Below are 18,810 nucleotides of genomic sequence, written 5' to 3' on the forward strand. Positions count from 1 at the left end.
TCGGCCTGAAAGTTTGACTTTGCCCCGGACCTGGTGCAACCAGATGACCCGATTGGCGCTTTTTGTTTCTAAGCGCTAGAAAATAATAATACTTTAAAAATTCATATCTCCGGTTCCCCTGAACCGATTTTAATCGTTTTTGTGTCATTTTAAAGATAAAAATATAAGCTATTTTTATAAATTGGTTTTGGATTTTTAAACTGTTTCCTGTGTTTTATTTAATTACTGTTTTGTGATATTTGAATGCTTTACACTTTGTCTCCTAAGTTAAGCCTTGACGCTCGATGCCAAGCTACCAAGGGTAGAGCTGGGATTAATTTACTGAGACCTAACTGTACCTATGTGGAGGTTAGTGGCTTGTTGCTAGGCGTAGGTACCTACCTGCACTACCAATAACCCATTTTCCAACATACGGCCAAAATTTTGATGCACATTTGGCGCAAACCTTGCACCATATTTATACTATGACGCCAGACCCCGCAAATGTCAAAATTCCTCTATGTGCATCACTTTCTGAGTGCGGGAAACCGCCTTGCGTTAATGACATGCCAGGTAGGCGTTCCTGTCTAAAAAATGACATAAACACCTGTGAGCCATATTTATGCTACCGCGCAAAAATCCTGCACGGCCGTGAGGCGGAGTCGGAAAATGACTCACAGGCCGCTTTGTGTCAAAAAGTAACACCTGGGTCAGGGCAGGTGTTAAAATGGGGCAAACACACCAGTACTTAAGGAAAACACACAGAAGCAACAGCAGAGCTCCAAAAGGAAGTCATGGAGGTGCTATTCATCCAGCATGCACGAAGACGCAAAACACAGGACCAACACCAGCAGCTTCCACAACACCAGCAGGGACCCCAAAGGCAACGCAGAAGGCAGGAGAGGATATTCAGGACCAGGACAACCCTTCTGGGACTCCGGCAACAAGACATCATCCAGAAGTACAGATGTTAGACCTGACATGCCTTAGGATGGTCACCCCTAACTTTTTGCCTGCCTCCCTCCACTTTTTGGACCCTGTTTTGCTGGCTTTTAGACTCTGTGCACTTTACCACTGCTAACCAGTGTTAAAGTGCATATGCTCTCCCCCTTTTTAAACATGGTAACTTTGGATCATACCTGATTAGACTATTTAATTTACTTATAAGTCCCTAGTAATGTGCACTATATGTGCCTAGGGCCTGTAGATTAAATGCTACTAGTGGACCTGCAGCACTGGTTGTGCCACCCACTTAAGAAGCCCCCTTAACCTTGTCTCAGGCTTGCCATTGCAAGGCCTGTGTGTGCAGTTTCACTGCCACTTGTAGTTGGCATTCAAAAGTACTTGCCAAGCCTAGAACTCCCCTTTTTCTACATATAAGTCACCCCTATTGTATGCCCTAGTAACCCCTAGAGCAGGGTGCTGTGTAGGTAAAAGGCAGGACATGTACCTGTGTAGTTATGTGTCCTGGTAGTTTAAAACTCCTAAATTCGTTTTTACACTACTGTGAGGCCTGCTCCCTTCATAGGCTAACATTGGGGCTGCCCTCATACATTGTTGAAGTGCCAGCTGCTGATCTGAAAGGAGCAGGAGGGTCATATTTAGTATGGCCAGAATGGTCATACAAAATTCTGCTGACTGGTGAAGTCGGATTTAATATTACTATTCTAGAAATGCCACTTTTAGAAAGTGAGCATTTCTTTGCATTTAAATCTTTCTGTGCCTTACAATCCACGTCTGGCTGAGCTTGGTTGACAGCTCCTTGTGCATTCACTCAGACACACCCCAAACACAGGTTACTCAGCCTCACTTGCATACATCTGCATTTTGAATGGGTCTTCCTGGGCTGGGAGGGTGGAGGGCCTGCTCTCACACAAAGGACTGCCACACCCCCTACTGGGACCCTGGCAGACAGGATTGAACTGAAAGGGGACCTGGTGCACTTCTTAGCCACTCTTTGAAGTCTCCCCCACTTCAAAGGCACATCTGGGTATAAAACAGGGCCTCTGCCCTACCTCATCAGACACTTGCTGGAGAAGAAACCTGAACCAGAAACTACATCCTGCCAAGAAGAACTGCCTGGCTGCTCAAAGGACTCACCTGTCTGCTTTCTACAAAGGACTGCTGCCTTGCTGTTGGCCTGCTGCCTTGCTAAACTCTTGTCTGGCTGTGAAAGTGCTCTCCAAGGGCTTGGATAGAGCTTGCCTCCTGTTCCCTGAAGTCTCAGGTCCACTTGGCCGCTTCGTGCGCCGAAATTTTCGCCGCACAGCTTGTTCCGCGACGAGAAAAACGCCGCACACCGACGCTGATCGACGCGACGCCTTCGGGACGACCGGAATTCAACGCACGGCCTCGCAAGGACAACGCCGCCCGACCTCCAAAGGAGAAATCGACGCGATGCCTGCTGTGAGAGCAAAACTTCAACGCGCAGCCCCGCAGAACAACGCGCAGCCAGAAAACAAGCAGGAGAATCCACGCACAGACCCGGGATATCTGGTAATCCCCGCGATCCACAGAAAGAGACTGTCCGCGCACCGGAAAACGACGCACGACTTCCCCCCGTGAAAAATAATGGCGCAAGTCCGTGTGTGCTGGGGAGAAATCGACGCACACACCATTTTTCCACGGTTTTGTTCTTCTGTGGCCTTCTGAGGAGATTTTCCATTCCAAACCAGGTACTTTGTGCTTGAAAGAGACTTTGTTTTCTTTTTAAAGACTTAAGACACTTTATATCACTTTCCAGTGATATCTCTACAATTTCACATTGCATCTTTATTCGTTTTTGACCTGCAATTATCCTGATAAATATTATACATTTTTCTAAACACTGTGTGGTGTATTTTTGTGGTGCTATATGGTGTTATTTTATGATTTATTGCACAAATACTTTACACATTGCCTTCTAAGTTAAGCCTGACTGCTCGTGCCAAGCTACCAGAGGGTGGGCACAGGCTAATTTCGGATTGTGTGTGACTTACCCTGACTAGAGTGATGGTTCTTGCTTGGACAAAGGGTAACCTGATTGCCAACCAAAAACCCCATTTCTAACAACAGACTCAACTGGCAAGCCATTCAGCAGCTGCTACACAACATTGAGCCACAGTTGGCACCCAGCTTGCAGACACCCCACACCATTCCACCAGAGATCAAGCTGCTAGCTGTCCTCCACATGTTGGCAAGTGTCTTGTTTCAAACCACTGGTGCCCTGGTTGCCGTAATCTCACAGCCCTCATTCTCTGCCTTCCTACCCAAGGCACTGGATGCCATCATCTCCCTCACACCCCGCCACATCAGCTTCCCCAACACACAGCTGAAGCAGCAGGAGACCAAACAAGGCTTCTACCAAATCAACGGCTTCCCACACTTGCTTGGTGCCATTGACTGCACACATGTAAGCATTGTGCCACCTGCTGCAACCGAGCAACAATATTGCAACAGGAAGCACACACACTCCATCAATATGCAGGCCATTGTCGATCACCGGGGAATGATCACCAATATCGTGGCAAAGTATCATGAGAGTGTACATGATTCATTCATCTTCCGTCACTGTACCATCAATCAACACTTCTAGGATGGACGATATGGAAATGGCCTTCTTGTTGGTAAGTACAGAAACCTACTTATATACAGACAGCACAGCAACCCTGTAAGACACACAACACATACACCACTACATTGACACGTGGCTAGGAAGACACTGAGGTTTTGACACTGCTAGCCATGTGTGATGTCCTCACCCAATGGGATACACACCTAGGGACAAATGACAGATGCAAATAACAACAGATACCACTCCAGAGACACAAGGACCAATTTAAAACAACACAATGACATGGTCTTAACTGGCAGTACAACTTGGAAGATGAATCTTTCAATATCACATCAATAACACTCAATCAGACACCCTTTCAAGCAATATGTACTGTGTAAGGGGTGTGTAATGTGTTTCGCTGCAGGTCCAACCCCGTGAGACACATAGCATGATAATGATGACTCTAATGAAGGTGACATGGAATCATTGAGGCTGTACCAGTATCTCACATCACTCCTGCTCTGACATTGCCTACTACCAATAAGCAAGTGGACTGTGCTAAGAACACACATTGATGTGACAATATTGAAAGTGCACATTCCTACACATACAGTTTGAGACAATTACACATATACACAACAGATGTACAGGCATATGGACCTTCTGACACTCAAACCATCAAACTCACAACCAAGTTAGCCAGCTGAACTGGCCCAGGTTCAGTTGTATAGTTACACGTTTGAACATGAGTCAACTCAATAAGGGCAGATAAATAGGTCTGCAGATAACTTGTCACACATGGGATATTTGTGCATTGTCAATTGTCAACACGTCAGTGCTGCAAACTTATGGAGTTGTGTTGTACAATGTCACCTAGCCAAATCAAAGGGCCTCACTGATGTTTAACAAATTCCATTGCCTATGTTAAATTGGATGGGATGTACAGGCCATATAGATGCAACCGTGTTACCACCACTGTGGAATTGATTCTGTGTATGGAAGTATCATGTCACCCCCAGACACATGGACACCTCTTTCACATGACATAATGCATGAGAGTACACAGTGTACTGCAAGCCTACAAAAATACCGCCGACATCCGATCAATCAGCCAAACACCAGTTCAGATAATGAAACATCCCAATGCTGATGGTACATCCTAGAAGCCTAGGATTCCACACAGTAACACAAACGCAGATGAGTCACAGACAACACAAGAGAACAACTGCCATGCAAAGTGATAATCATGGTGCAAGCAACAACAACATTTTCTCACTCATTTTCTCTTTCAGTTGATCAGGGATATGGGACCCAGCCATGGATCATGACACCATTTGCAAACCCAAGAACAGCATCAGAGCGTGCCTATAATGAGGCACATCAGAGGACACTCACCATAGTCAAGAGGACCTTTGGCATCCTGAAGTCAAGATTCAGGTGCCTCGACATCACCAGAGGCAGCCTCCTATACTCACCAGAAACAGTCTGCAAGATCATTTTGACCTGTGCCATCCTGCACAACATTTGTGTAAGGAGGAACATTCCCCTCTACGAACCAGACCCACAAATGGCTGAAGAGGAGGAAGAGGAGGATGCTGTCCATCAACATGAGGCGGACCATCCAAACACTGCAGCAGGATTGTGTCGGAGACAACACATTGTCCAAAACGTATTTTAACTATAGTCACCATCACCACTGTCTTACCACATGTCATTAAACACCTATTCTAATCACTATATCATGGTCTGGGTACTCATTTACGCATCACATTATCCCTAAGATTCATAATCAGAGTGTAGCCTCATGGAGCATTGCAGATATACAGATTAGGATACTGAAAAATACACATCATATTTGATGGGTATGAATGCATACCCAATTTCACACACACTGTAAATGACATATATCCTGTCCATTTCACATTTGAAGGGCAATATCAGAGGACCACAGCTATGGCACACATACATGTTGACAAGGAAAAAAAATGCCTCATACAGGAGGCAGTGGATGTGCTATTGCATTGGTAACAGACATGTATGACCAGACCCTTGACAGCAGTAAGTGTGACATCAGCTATCTCTCCAAGGAGTATGTTTGACAAGAAGTCCATGTAAGCTGCAAATGGATAGCACGAGTGCCCCAGGTATGACTAGCATTGCTCACAAGACATCCCCTGCACATGCCATCCCAGGTCATACGTCCTGCCACTGCCATGTTTTCTGTCTCTCCCCACCCTTCTCTAGAGGGCCTTTAAAATGGACTATTTGTACCCAGATAATCCTTCATATACACACACCCAGACTCACATTCTGACTCCAGTGTGCTTCCCTCTTTTGTATGACATGCCATAGTCATAGTTCATCTGTCTGCATGGACGTCTGGTCAGATAATGCACTACCTGGTAGTCTGTAGGACCTGTAATCACCTGTCCATTGCTTCCCATGTGAAAGGCACTGTTGGCCCTTTGAACTTGATTCTCACCTACAGGACTTGTGAGAGACTGAAGCTGCACACACCTGTGACCACTTCTATGCAGACTAGCCATTTGAACATTCACTGCCCTTGCTGCTGTCTGGAACATCATAGAAGCTGCCATTATATGTATATCCTTGTTATGCATTGCCATATAAATCACTTCTGTAACACAGGCCTTGGGTTATTGTGTAACATTGCAGCACACAGGACAAATACAGTTTTCAATTTCCACAGTATTGTTCCAGCTTTTACCAGTCTCAGTCTGCTCACTGTGTATTTGCCTTGTTCATGTTAGTTCCTGACAGAGCATCCAACCTGTTAGCCTGATTGGTCCCTGTCTTTCTGTGACCATAAACGTTCCATGTGGCTACTTTTGTCTCGTAGTTGCTTTCCATGCCCTTACTTTCCTCCTGGGGTATTGTGTCAGGTAGGTCTACAATGAATACTCAAATACATTGTATAGCATAATCAGTTTACTTATTGTATCATGGGGTGGGACATGTCTTCAAATAGCCTAATCACGTCCCATCCTTTGTCTGGGTTTCTTGTATGCATGAGTGACAAATTGTGACAGTGTACCATGGCTGTATGCATGGATTGGGTATGGTGCCTCCAGCACAACAAACAACGTTTTACTAATGTGCATGAAAGGACAAAACATGTTTATACCCTGACGGTCCACACACTGATTCACATCAGCCCCAACCTATTGATGGGGCTTGCATGGTGAATAGCTGTGAGATTAATCAGCACAGAGGCACTGATGTTCACGGCTGCAGTGGGAATTTTAGAGGCTACCCTGTGCACAAATGTTGTGAGGAAACCTGCCGGTTTAAAATTACTGATCCATTACCTTTGTGAGCACACCAAGGTTGCCCTGTTGTCAGTCTCATTAAACTTCTGCAATGCCATAGCTGGACTATCCCCATGTGTGTTCTCAATTCCACTTCGGCTTTTGTTCAATTCAACTGTGAAGGATACTTTGTTAATGCAGGGAATGGCTCCACAGACTCATGACTAGACCTGCTCGTAACTGGACCCCAATATTGACACAGGCTACACATGGCCCCACACACTTGAACTGAGCACCTTTGTGCAATTAACCACTAGAAATATGTGAACACATGCTGCTTGGTCTGCTGGACCTCCACTGCCACAAGAGAAACATAGGTCATTTATATGACTCAAACTGTGGAGTGACAATACATTTGTGGATTGTTTTGGGAGTTTGTGTCATAAACACCGTACCCACATAGCATTTTCAAATGCCTAACTCATGGGTAGTACCTAAACAAGTGACTAGGAAGTGGTAGCCAACATTCCAGGACATGCGATGGCTTAGTCTTGGAACATTGCCATGATCAACCATCCTCTATCGATCCTGTGCATGGTTTGTCATGGGAGATGCGCTTGTCCCAAAAATCTGGGAAGTTCACACAGCATTTGTTGCTACGTGTATGACAAACACATTTCCTTAATCATTTCCACACTGAATAGCATCTGATGGTTATCCACATTGACAACACATGAATACAAGCATATTTATGAAAACACGTCTTGTGATGATCACACAGTGGGACAACTACAATTGAAATAGCCAATTCACACATTGACACACAGGCAATGAGTTACTGTATTAAGTTGCGTAGCCTTGTTATCCTCTATTGACGCACAACCTGCTCAAACTGGGTAATACCAATTTGTATTCCAAAAGTTTGAGTATCTGTTGCGTCAGTGAAGAGTGCAAATCTGGTACAACAACTAGAGGATCATGGTCAACAGTAGTATGATCTGCCACATGTGCCCAAACACTGGAATGCACAATGTAGGTGCAAACAGACTATCTCTGTTTAGTTACAGCTGTCATGTACTATAAAAATGTGAGAAATGACGCAAACTCAGTAAAAGACATACATTTTGACACATGCCCGTCAAAAAAGACGCATATGAGTCAAAAAACTCTGCATATGAGTAGAAAAATGACGCTCACTGCCATGATACGTCCATTGGCCCGAGCGGTAATTCCCACACTGTACCCCATGAAATTGGTTAACAATGAAATATATTTGGAAATATGGATGCAGGGTTATTTCTAAGCATGTGCGTAAAAGAAAATGAGCACAGACTGTAAACGTTATAATATTTTGACGCATCATAATAAAAACCCACCGCATTTGAGGCAGGAAGTGATGTAATAGGACATGTTTACAGAATTGGTACAGTGGGTGTACTTTCACTTTCACTTTGCAGTCTGTGATTTCTCTTGACTTTGTGGCTGTGTTTGGACTTGTCTCTCTGTGAATATTGTGAATTTGTCTCCTGTGTGTTCTCTATATTGTCTTTTGGTGTTTTCCAAGTGTCTGTGGTATCCTTTGTAAGTGTATTTTTGTCATTTCTGGTGTCTAATTGTGTCTTTGTATTGTTGGGAGTCTGTTGTGGGTAGTGTTAGTTTGGGGATAGTTGGGCTGTTTTAGGGTTATTTACTTTTCATTTCCCTTTCCTCCTTTTTTCTTCATTATCCTCTGTACCCCTTAATTCCCTTATTATTTTAGTCATGTTGGGTAGGCCACGTCTGGGTAGAATGGGTGAGGAGGAGCTGGCGGGATTAATTTGGCTGGTGTGCCACTTCCTCCCATTGATGATCGAAGCAGGTGGCAGGGTGATACAGGGGTATCAGAGAGACAAGGAGGCTCCGGTAGTCAAAGGTCCTGTACCATCTGCAACATGTCTACAACGACCACCAACTAAAGCACTGCTGGGCTGACATTGTTGTCAGGGAGCAAGACCTGCTGGACCACCTGGGTATTGTGATTGGTGGCCCTGTGGGTGAGGACAATTCAGAGTAATGTGCACATTTAAATGCTCTGTAGTGGCAGTAGCAAATTTGTTGATATGCTGCAGGCAATGTATTTGGACATGTGGAATGCAAGTTAAACATACAGTGGCCCTGAGTTATACAATAATTGCTACACCTTACCGTAATTTGTTGACGCAACAGCTGCACTAAGTTATAAAACACAACTGGAGCCTGTAAATTAGTGCTGCCTTCACGTCAATAGTTGATGCAAATGTGGCTCTAACATATGTTTTAGCCATGGTCTGTGAGTGTACCAGGAAAGACATGTTTTTCACCAGATAATTCCAAGAATGAATGTGCTCCCCAATTATTTCTAATACATGTCTGAATTGTATTCTGGCCCATACGTACCAAGTTCTTTCTAACCTCAGTTAATATCTTAGGCTGATAGTTTCACTCGGTTGTGCCGCAATTAAATTAGGAATGGATGCCAAAGTAATGTACATGGGTTCATATCTAAATGTTTGGTGCTACTTTCGATAGCTGTAGCACATTAAAGGAAGCAAATTATACAAATTGAGGGATAACAACTATCCATGGCCCTCTGTTCATTGTACCTGTGAGTTTTACATTGGTCTTGGGCACAATAGCAGGAACAGAGCTAATGCATTTGCCATCTGTGTTACTCTATAGCCCTGAACTCCTCATAAGTTATGGGATCATCATGGAATACCTGACGTTGGGGAGTGCATGGTCACAATGTATTACGTGCATGATGTTGTGCAAGGGACCCCTGGCCAATTCCATCATACATATAAAGTTCCCCAATACTTTGCTAGTTTTGTTTGGTATACCCCTGCTGATCTATTGCAGCATATGTTCAATAACTAATTTCCCAGTATGGAGGCTATCACAGACATGGGTGTATGCTAAGATCAGAAGACCAGCATTCCTGTGACTGCTGCCATTCCGAAGGTACATACAAATTGAAACCTTCATCATTATGATTGACACAGTGGTACATTTGCTAAACCATGTGTACGACAGTGTCAGTTTGCTGTATAGCCGCTGATCTACCAACTTGGCAAATGTAAGATGATGAATGTGGCTCACTGTAATTTCCAAAACCCATAATGGGTCCACAGGGCAATGAGTGACACATTTCAGGTGCAATGACTACACCTGTGCCCATGCAGTCTGTCATGGATTACTACAAATACACTTTCAGCATATATCTCTTTGTTGTATCAAAATATTAAAACTGGTCAATCCATGGCTAGCCTCAAATTGTCACCAATTAACGCACAGGATCCCTGCCATAATGGTGTCATAGGGAGCATATGTGGCTCAGGGTAAACAGTTAACGCATATGTAACCTACACACAACACAGGCCCTACATGTAAGGGACCATAGAAAGCATGATAAAACATGACCTTAAATCAACCCACAGGTGCGTCACACAGTAAATGACTGTCCCTTGATGCACAAATGGCTTTGCATGTCTCTCATTACTACAAATGATGAGAGGAGTGCACTCCATAAATGAGTCTGCAACCAATTGATAGAGCATGTTAGTCAACATATGATAGTTAGGGCCACTGCATATGTGCAGATATGTGTGTATCACTCACTGCAGTGACCGGGTCTGTACATGTTTGCAGTGGTATGTCTGTTGGAGTATCATCATGCCTGAGAAGCTGGACTTTCAGATTTTATGTTACACACAATATTTGTATTTAAAAGTGTTGTACAGTGCACAGACATTGAGCACATTTCTCCCTTCCATGCTTTACAGGTGGACCTGCTCCCCACACAATCGGAGAAGTATCTCGATTTGCGGGCCCAGACATATCCAGTAAGTGTTGATATTTCAGTTCTGTGTTGTGTTTGCAGCTGTTGTGTGATTGATTCCTGTGTGTTGGACACATAGCAAGGTATGATGTGCTGGTAAATGATCTGATATGTTACTTGAGTGGACTTTCACTTTTTTTCCATCTTTGAGTTGGACAATCAGTGGTGTATAGTCATATTTTGGGATTGTAGTGCAGCCCTGTAGGCATGGCCATGTGAAGAGCGTGACATTTGTTTTTGAAATTAATATAAAGAAAAATTAGCAGAGGCCCATATTCATGATTTAGTTGGCAAGTCAGACTCTGAATCTCAAAGAATAGGGATACCAAAGTCTTACCCACAGACTTGAGCCTCCCTGTTCACTAATGAACATGTTCAATTGTATGTTTGACTTCCCAGCAGCATCTAGCTCCACATATTGTGCTACGTGTATGTGGCACTTGAGTACAATGTCATTGGTGTGCATGCAGTTCATGGCCAGATGTGTGCTTGCATCTATCTGCTTGTTGTAACACAGGTATTAGTGGTATTAAATGATGTTGACAATTGTCTGCATTTAAATAAATGTGGATGGGATTGTCCAAGGTCTGGGTATATCCTAGTTGGACATCCTTCTTACCTTTGGTGGACTGTCCAAACCCATGTAAAGGTGTCCAAAGCTTCCTGGGTGTCCTTGATGTTTGAAAGTATGTGTTGCTTGTCCATCCCCCCAAGGCTTAGGGTTATGAAATGTGTACCTAGGTGTGATGATTCAACTTTAGTACACAGACATGTAAATCTGTAAATCACTTGTCGAAACCTAGGGTACGCACTCATGATTAGCAACTTCATTCCATCCTAGCAATTCCATTTACAAATCGCAGATCTTGTGGCCCTTCATTGTCATCCAGAAGATAGTCATAAGTTGGCCTGTCACATGTGGAGGACTTGCAGCATTGTTTACGTGACTAATGGCTGAACAATGATGCATAGGTCATTTAAGTGGTTACACATCTTTTAGAGCATTGCTGTGCTGTTCGATACGACATGTGTAGGCTGCGTTGGCATGTACTTCCTCAGGGAGAATCTGTGATCTGTATGGTGATATGGCCTGTTTCAGCTACATTAGATGTATTGTCTGATTCTTATCAGTAGCCATATCACACAATGAAGTACCTAATGTTTGGCTTTATCTTTTTAAACAACAGCCAATATAGATGCCATCCAGATTCGTGAGTTTCAGCACCGGGTGATGTGTTACTGCCACATTCTGGATGTGGAGTCTGGGTTCCCCAACATGGCATGGCTTTATCGCCATGAAAGAGCCTCAGCAGTGTGGAGGGCCCTTTGGTGTCCACAACAGCCGCCACCACCAGCACCACCACTACCACCCAGGTGGCACCAAGGATATCAGCCACCACTGCAGGACCATCGACTTCCACTGCTCCAGGACCACTGAGAGCAGCACCTGCTCCTCCCCCTACAAGCATGGCACCACCAACCGGACACACATTTACAACTGGCACTCAGACCACCCCTGCTGCAGTCATTGACCCTGCAGATTTCAGAGTTAAGTAACGTGACATGCAACATGTGTTGCAGAGACTGGACAGGCTGCATCAGGAGGTGTCACAAATTAATAAGAAGGTGCGTGCCATCAAGAAGACCCTGCGGAGGGCGAACTTGTGAAATAATACCCTCTGCCATAATACCCTCCCCTCCCTCCTCTTTCGTGGTTCTTTTAATTAGTGGGTTTAGGGGGCTTAGGGTTAGGTTAGAATAGGCTGTTAGTTTAGTTAGTAGTAGTGGGTGGGGGTATGATATTTTGAAATGTTATTTTATTATGTGTGTTGATGATGTTGGGGTTTGGGGGTTTTAAAACAATACAAAATAAAACAAAATAAAAAAAAATATGTATAAAAAATACAAAAAATTTATGTATTCGTTTAGTATGAGATAGTATGTGTTTAGGTTAGTATATGTTGTCCTCCATGTGTCCCATCTTATAAGGGGGTGGGGGATGACGTTTAGAGTGTTTAGCTAAATGTGATAAGTAAGTTTAGCTTAGGTTAGTTAGGGCCAGTTGTGGGTAATGTGTAGTTAGGATAGGTTAGGTTAGTTAAGGTGTTTCCCCTGGTTTTATTATCCTTTTTTACTGTTAAATAAATATTTAGGTACTTCTTTACAGTATGGGGGTGATTCTAACCCTGGCGGTCGGTGTTAAAGCGGCGGCCAACCCGCCAACAGGCTGGCGGTCAAAACAATGGAATTCTGACCCTGGCGGGAACCGCCAACACAGACAGCCACTTTAACACTCCGACCGCCACAGTGGTACAAACAAACAGCGCAGGGGTCACCGCCAACAGCCAGGCGGCAGACAATGTACCGCCCACACTATCACAACCCACCAATCCGCCACCTTTTCCGGGGCGGGAGCACCGCCGATAAAAACACGGCGGAAACAGACTACGAACGGGAAAACGCACACCACTACGCACTCCAGGAGGAAGGAGGACAGCATGGAACCCGAATTAAACATCCTACCTGCTCTCGTCTACCTTCTCATCTACCACGAGTACGAAGTCCGGCGCAGACGACAACGGTGAGTACTGCACCTACGACACACGGGAGGGGGGAGGACGAAAGGTTACGGGCACACACATATGCGACCCCCCCCCCCAACTATGTACACACCAATGCAGAGCAACAAGTCACAGTGACACCACCCAAACACCCCTGAAAAATGCTATGACATAATCAAATTTGGAATAAATATTTATGTACCAAAAAGCTCCTGAAAATTATCGTACAACCATGAAAGATATTTACAAGAAAACAAATGATATACACATCAGTGTATAACTGAAGTAACAAGTCCTGCACATCCTACGAATTCATCATGTCCGTGGGCCAAAGTTTTGAGAAACAAGGGCAAAGCCCACACAGGAGACCTGAGTCCTTTGGAGAGAACACTGCAGGGGCATCAGATGTAAAAACTACAGGCACCTCAGGGGGAAGGGAAGGGGCACCACAGCCACATGAGTCCACGACGCCAGATCCACGAGGAGCCACCATGCCCACTGTACCATCCTGGGGAGTGCAAAGCCACAGTCTCTCAATGTCTCTACAGTGGGTGGGCTGCCCACTGTACCATCCTGGGGAGTGCAAAGCCACAGTCCATCAGGTGGATGACAGTCTCCACTGGTCAAGGAGGAGGCATGGTGTGCACAGTGAACCATAAACAGTGCTTGAGACGGCGGTGCCCAGAGGAGCGGTGCTTGAGAAGAAGGGCCCAGCGGAGCGGTGCTTGAGAAGAAGGGCCCAGCGGAGCGGTGCTTGAGACGGCGGTGCCCAGCGGAGCGGTGCTTGAGATGAAGGGCCCAGTGGAGCGGTGCTTGAGACGGCGGGGCCCAGCGGAGCGGTGCTTGAGAAGAAGGGCCCAGCGGAGCGGTGCTTGAGAAGAAGGGCCCAGCGGAGCGGTGCTTGAGACGGCGGGGCCCAGCGGAGCGGTGCTTGAGAAGAAGGGCCCAGCGGAGCGGTGCTTGAGAAGAAGGGCCCAGCGGAGCGGTGCTTGAGATGAAGGGCCCAGCGGAGCGGTGCTTGAGACGGCGGTGCCCAGCGGAGCGGTGCTTGAGATGAAGGGCCCAGTGGAGCGGTGCTTGAGATGAAGGGCCCAGCGGAGCGGTGCTTGAGAAGAATGGCCCAGCGGAGCGGTGCTTGAGATGAAGGGCCCAGCGGAGCGGTGCTTGAGACGGCGGTGCCCAGCGGAGCGGTGCTTGAGAAGAAGGGCCCAGCGGAGCAGTGCTTGAGATGAAGGGCCCAGCGGAGCGGTGCTTGAGAAGAAGGGCCCAGCGGAGCGATGCTTGAGATGAAGGGCCCAGCGGAGCGGTGCTTGAGACGGCGGTACCCAGCGGAGCGGTGCTTGAGAAGAAGGGCCCAGCGGAGCGGTGCTTGAGATGAAGGGCCCAGCGGAGCGGTGCTTGAGACGGCGGGGCCCAGCGGAGCGGTGCTTGAGAAGAAGGGCCCAGCGGAGCGGTCCTTGAGATGGCGGGGCCCTCTTCAGCAGTGCCTATCTTCACGGCGGGGCCCTCTTCAGCGGTGCTCTTCTGCACGGCGGGGCCCTCTTCAGCGGTGCCTATCTTCACGGCGGGGCCCTCTTCAGCGGTGCTCTTCTCCACGGCGGGCCCTGTTCAGCGGTGCTCCTCTCCACGGCGGGCCCTGTTCAGCGGTGCTCTTCTGCACCGCGGGCCCTGTTCAGCGGTGCCTATCTTCACGGCGGGGCCCTCTTCAGCGGTGCTCTTCTCCACGGCGGGCCCTGTTCAGCGGTGCTCCTCTCCACGGCGGGCCCTGTTCAGCGGTGCTCTTCTGCACCGCGGGCCCTGTTCAGCGGTGCCTATCTTCACGGCGGGGCCCTCTTCAGCGGTGCTCTTCTCCACGGCGGGCCCTGTTCAGCGGTGCTCCTCTCCACGGCGGGCCATGTTCAGCGGTGCTCTTCTGCACCGCGGGCCCTGTTCAGCGGTGCTCCTCTCCACGGCGGGCCCTGTTCAGCGGTGCTCTTCTGCACCGCGGGTCCTGTTCAGCGGTGCTCTTCTCCACGGCGGGCCCTGTTCAGCGGTGCTCATCCAGCAGGTCAAGGGAGCCAGACCTGGCCTGGACTCCCTGCTCAGTCGCCCTCGGACCGTGACGTTTCTGGACCCTTCGGGGACGGACTCCTGGCCTCTTTAGTGTCCTCCTTCCCAGCTGGGATGTGACATGTGGGGTCCACCTTCTCCGCGCTCCTGCTACCCTTCCGCTCCTTTGATGGGGCTCTCGGGCCCTTGCCTCCCCTAGATGGTGTGGCTGGTGAAGTGGCCGCACATTGCTCCTTGGGGGCAGCCCTGTCAGTCCTCGCACGGCGGCCCTTGTTTTTGCGGGTCCTCTTGCCGGGGGGGGGCTGGACGTGTCCTTGCTGCTGATCGATGTGTCACTGCTGGCAAAGGGTGGACTCCAGATCCCATGCACAACAGTGACACTCGAAGCTGGGCTGGTGGTGGCTGCGGTGCTCTTGGGACTCTTTTCAGATGGAGGGGGAGCTCATCGGAGGGAAAGAGGTCAAGACTAGCCAGGAAAAGCTTTTTAGGTCCAAGGTAAAGGGTAGGAGAAGTGGTGATGGGAGTGGAGGAAGAGGATGTGGTTGTAGGAGAGTCAGGTGTGCTGTCATTGGGTGAAGGTGCTGGTGCTGTAGGCTGACGTGAGGTGGATGGCTGTTGGGTGGGTGGCTGCCTGCGTTTGTGTGTCTTGGAAGAGGGGGTGACAGACACAGTGGGAGAGGACACAGGGGACGTGTAAATGGCAGTGGGGGTTTTGACTGCACGAGTGTGGACTGTACTGGAGGGTGAGGTGGTGATGGAAGCACTGGCTGATGTTGGGGTGCATGCAGGTGTGAGTGTAGACGTCACAGGGAGGGAGGAGGGAGACGAGGAGGAGGGGGACACAGAGGTGGTTGTGACTGTTGGAATGTCTGCATCTGGGTGTTGCTTGGGTGAGTGTTTGTGGGATCTGTGGTGCTTGTGTCTGGATGAGCTGCTCTTGGGTGTTGAGGTGTGTGCAGGCTGGTCTGATGGTGTGGATGGGATAGGCTGAGGAACAGGAGACAGAGACAGGCTGGAGGCAGTAAGAAGAGGGAGGCTGGAAACAGGGACAATGGCTGCCATCAGTGCTGAGGCCAGAGCAGTGAACGCTCGTTGATGGGCAGCCTGACCCGAATGAATGCCCTCCAGGTACGCATTGCTCTGTTGCACCTCCCTTTGCACACCCTGGATGGCATTCAAAAGGGTCGTCTGCCCAACAATGAGCGTCCTCACCAGGTCAATGAGCTCCGCACTGAGGGCAGCAGGGGCAACAAGGGCAGGGGCTGAGGTGCCTGGGGCGAAGGAGACGCGCGCCTTCCTGGGCGAGCGGGCACGGAGCGTAGGCTGAGGGGCTGTTGGGAGGGTGGGGCTGGTGCGCTGGGTGGCGGCTGTACCTGTAGAGGCGGGGGGCCCAGATGTTGCCGCCACCGCTAGGGAGCTCCCATCCGAGGACGTGTCGCTGTCGCTGCTCTCACCAGCGGTCCCCGTCGTGGTGCTCCCCTCGCCCTCCGGATCACTGGTACCCTCGGTGTCTGTTCCTGGGCCCACCGGGGCCTTGTGTCCTGCAGCTCCCTCGTGCTTCGATGCCAAATCTCCTCCGCCTGATGATGCTAATGCACACATGCACAAGAAGATGAAGAGAAAGGGTGGGGGGAGAAAAAAGAAGACCAGGTTGAGTGCATGCAATGTCAACACCGTTGGCGGAGAGGACAGACACAGGAGCCTCATGCACTAAGCCGCGCATTCGGGGTACACTACTCAGTACTTCTGACTAGGACAACAGGCCAAGAGACGTCAAACGCGCACATGGGTGATGCTGGACCATCAATGGCTGTACTTGTCACCCTACAGAGGTGGGGGCCGGGGGCATAGGGCCATGCCTAAGGGAGAGGACTACACTACAGAAAGCGCCCTGGCCTAATGTCACCCACAGCCCTCCTCCCCCACCCAGACGCCTCCACTGCGCAGAAAGATATGAGAATGTGCTGATACTCACCCCCTTGTGTCTGCTGTGATGTCTTAAAGCGCCCATCCACTTCAGGGTAGGCCACCGCCAGGATCCGGGACATCAGGGGGGTCATGGTGCGACTGGCACCCCTCCTAGGTTGGGAGGCCATCCCCAGCAGTGTTTCTGCGGTCTTCCTTGTTCCGCGGCGGATGTCCTCCCACCTCTTGCGGCAGTGGGTGCCCCATCTGTTGTGGACCCCCAAGTTCCGGACTTCCTTGGCGATGGCACGCCAAATCTCGATCTTCTGATGGGCGCTGACCTATTTGACATGTACAGGGTGGAAAGGAGGGAATCATCAATGACCTGCATGTTAGATGTGATTGGCCCCCCCCCACCAACTTTGCCATATGGCACATGCTCTCATCTGTCGTGCGTTGCACTCCTCATTCACCCCCCACCCCACCAACTTACATCCACCCCAATCCACACAGGCATAGCCCATTCCATGTGCACCCGGTGTACTCACTTGTTGGTCTGGAGGACCGTAGAGTAGCGCATACTGGGGGAGGACCCCATCCATGAGCTTCTCCAACTCTTCAGACGTGAAGGCAGGGGCCCTTTCCCCAGTCGCAGCAGCCATTGTCACTTCCAGACCGAGGTCACAGCAGCACTTGCAGTATAGGTCCTCTCCTGTGGATGATCAGGTCTTGAGTGATCAATCAGCTAGGAAATGGCGGTCACGCCCGCGGCGGTGCGTACCGCGGCGGTGCGTACCGCGACCGCCGGCGCACATCGTCATTGGCTCCTGAAACCCATAGGGTTCAATGTTAACCAATGCGGCTTTGCGCCGCGGTCTTCGACCGCCTACCGCCACGGTGTGCCCCGCCAGCGCATTGACCTCACATCCCATTGTCCCACTTCACAGGTCAGGCAGCCGCCATTTCAAGGGCCTACATGGCTTAATTTTGACTGCGACACACAGGCCTAGGCCTTGCATTGCCACACATACACGCCTTTCAACCCATTGCCATTCTTTAACTGTGCAAGCTGTCTGTACGTACCTGTGGTTTGCCTGACTCTGTGCTCCATGGTGTCCTTCCTAGGCACTGTCCGCTGGGACTTGCGAGGAGAAGGACAAATCCTCGCGTGTACCGACCGCTGGTGGACCTGTCGACAATGGAAGAACGCCATATAATACTTCGATACAGACTTGACCGTGCCACTATCCATGAACTGTGTGCCCAGCTGGAGTCAGCCCTGATGTCCCCCATCCGCCAACCCACAGGGATTCCCCCTCTGGTGCAGGTTTTGTCAGTCCTCCATTTTTTGGCAACTGGGTCATTCCAGACAACAGTGGCCATGTCATCTGGAATGTCTCAGCCTATGTTTTCAAAGATTTTGAGCAGAGTGTTGTCTGCCCTGATGAAACTCATGCGGAGCTACATCATTTTCCCAGAGGAGGGTGACTTGCCTACAGTGAAGGGTGATTTCTATGCCCTTGGACATATCCCCAACATCATTGGTGCCATTGATGGGACCCATGTGGCTTTGGTACCCCCAAAAGACGATGAGCAGGTGTACAGAAACAGAAAAAGTTATCATTCGATGAATGTCCAGGTGATCTGTTTGGCTGA

Source organism: Pleurodeles waltl, chromosome 1_2, assembly GCF_031143425.1.
Source record: "Pleurodeles waltl isolate 20211129_DDA chromosome 1_2, aPleWal1.hap1.20221129, whole genome shotgun sequence".
In the NCBI taxonomy this organism is placed as follows: domain Eukaryota; kingdom Metazoa; phylum Chordata; class Amphibia; order Caudata; family Salamandridae; genus Pleurodeles; species Pleurodeles waltl.